A 2759-nucleotide genomic window follows, 5' to 3' on the forward strand; every position below is an offset into this window, starting at 1 on the left:
ACTCTGGGCTTCCCTGGTGGCGCAGTGGTTGAGAATCTGCCTGCTAATGCAGGGGACACGGGTTCGAGCCCTGGTCTGGGAAGATCCCACATGCCACGGAGCAGCTGGGCCCGTGAGCCACAACTGCTGAGCCTGCGCGTCTGGAGCCTGTGCCCCGCAACGGGAGAGGCCGCGATAGTGAGAGGCCCGCGCACCGCGATGAAGAGTGGTCCCCGCACCGCGATGAAGAGTGGCCCCCGCTTGCCGCAACTAGAGAAAGCCCTCGCACAAACCGAAGACCCAACACAGCCAAAATAAATAAATAAATAAATAAATAAATAAAGTAGCTATAAAAAAAAAAAAAGAACATTATAAAAAAAAAAAAAAAAAGATATATCCATACTCTGTGTTAAAAACAAATACATTGCCATACAATTAGGGAAGGTTTTAGATAAGTTTGCTTTTGGCTATGGGTAACTTGGCTCATTTACTAATGGTTATGAAATCTTGGCAATTGTTGTGTGTATTTGTGAATTCTTGCATTATGAGGCTCTCTCCAACTAATTGTCCTCAAAAGTAATAAAATACTCATGAAAAATTCATGAATCCCAAATTTAGCAATTAACAAGAACAAAATGTTATATTTTGTAGATATTTAATTAGACATGTATTAATTTTGATTTTGCTGCTTTCTTTGTGTGTTTTGAAGCCTATATATATGTTTTTGTAGGTCTCAAGCCTTTGGGATATATTGTCCAGTGGAGACACTGGCCCTGTTGGCATTTTATGAAGCATACTTGGCATGTAATACTTTGACTTTTCCCTTTAGATGCCAGACTATATTATATATTATCATCTGTCCCAACTGATGTCTGCAGGGAACATTCTTGGATGTTGGCTGGTTCTCCCCACAAGTTCATTTTCAAGTCTATCTACGTGCTTAGAAAGGTTTCCATTAGAAACATCAGCACCAGGAGGTTTTGGAAAAAAATGTTAGCCTCCAGTGGAATTTATGTACACTCATGAACTAAACGAAGTCTTACTAATGGCAACGAAGAAGGCAATAAAACAGAAATAGTAAATATTTTCCAAGAAAATGTGATTTTATTAAGAACATTAGCCTCCAAATTACTTAGCAATCCAAAGATAGCTGCCATCTCACAAGTTAAATATTTATTTTGCATTTCATCAATTTTGGGTTTCCATTTATATTAACGGTCTCATTGGCTTTATGGAGTTTTTCATCAGAGGAGTTTGTTTCGCTTACTTTTATGATTTACTGAACACAGAAGCTATCTTGATTGTTAAAAACTTTCCCAAGTGAGGGACTTCCCTGATGGCCCAGTGGTAAAGAATCTGCCTTCCAATGCAGAGGACGCAGGTTCGATCACTGGTCGGGGAACTAAGAGCCCACATGCTGCGGGGCAACTAAGCTCATGCACCACAACTAGAGAGAGAGAAGCCTGCACACCGCAATGGAGATCCCGCGTGCCACGACTAAGACCCAATGCAACCAAAAATAAATAAAATAAATAAATATTTTTAAAAAACCACTTTCCCAAGTGAAACACTAACCCAGGAAATCTTATTTTATGTACTTGTAAAGTAGGTATAGCAACAGTCCCCTCAAAGATGGCATGTGGGCAGAAGACTGCAGACCTTGGGTAGTCATTGTCTCTCCTGAAATGTGTGTGTCAGAGGCCAAACAAATCTGCCATCAGGAAGAAGGAAGAGGAGAAAGAATGCTGGAGATATAAAAACAGGAAAGACTAGTCCTTTCATTTTTCCCAGCATGAGGACACTGGTGCTGGAATGGCTGCAGCAACTGCTAATTTCTCAATATCTGTCACCTCTCCTTCCTCAATAAAAGAACCCTGAATTTTTGGCCATCGAGAGTGGGAATGACATTTCCCACCCTTCCTTGCAGCCAGGTATGGCCATGTGACTACATTCTGGCCAATGGAAGGCAACTTCCAGGAAGTGTCCTTGAAGCATGGAGATGTAGACTCATCTCTTCCCCCTCTTCTCTTCTACTGGCTGGAATGAAAATGTGATGGCTGGCACAGGAGCAGCCATCCTGGACATTGTCGATAGAGCTGACGCATGGTACACCAACAGGATAGAAGGGGTGGAGGTCTCTGACACCAGGGAGCCCTACTGGACCCATCCCAGGACTACCTTACTCTGGAGTCAAATGGAAAGAGAATTAAATATGTCTTGTTCAAGCCAATGTTATTTTGGATTTTCTGTCACTCATGGCCAAATCTAATCTTAACTGATACAAAATATAGGACCAAGATAAGCAAGCTGTAAGTAGCAGAACTGAAACTTAGGGCATTGGCTTATGGATGTGGTCGGGGGCAGGGACTCAGATAGTGGGGGCTAGAGGACAGGTTAGCCATATCGTGCAGAAACAAAGCATTTGCTAACAACTCTCCTCTGTTGTTTTTTGAAAAGCAGCCCTTGCTCTGAACAAGGATTGAGGAAGGAAATGGTAGGAGAAATTCATAATGTAGAAATGCATTAGCTGCTTCTCACTGCTTATAGCAAAGTCCCACAAAAGAGATGGACATGGGTGACTGCTGGTCAGGGCAGGAGTGGCATGAAAGGTAAGGCAGCTATGCTCATGGAGACCGTTTCTGCCTGAAGCACGCAATCTAAATTGACTGAGAACTGGGTAATTTGGAGCCTTGCAGGGTTGAAAAAAGCAACTGCTGCACCTCTCAAATGACATCAGTCATTGGAAAGGTTTTGTGCAAAACAGTGCACTTAGTGGAAAA

Source organism: Balaenoptera physalus (assembly GCF_965194825.1).
Source record: "Balaenoptera physalus genome assembly, chromosome: 16".
In the NCBI taxonomy this organism is placed as follows: domain Eukaryota; kingdom Metazoa; phylum Chordata; class Mammalia; order Artiodactyla; family Balaenopteridae; genus Balaenoptera; species Balaenoptera physalus.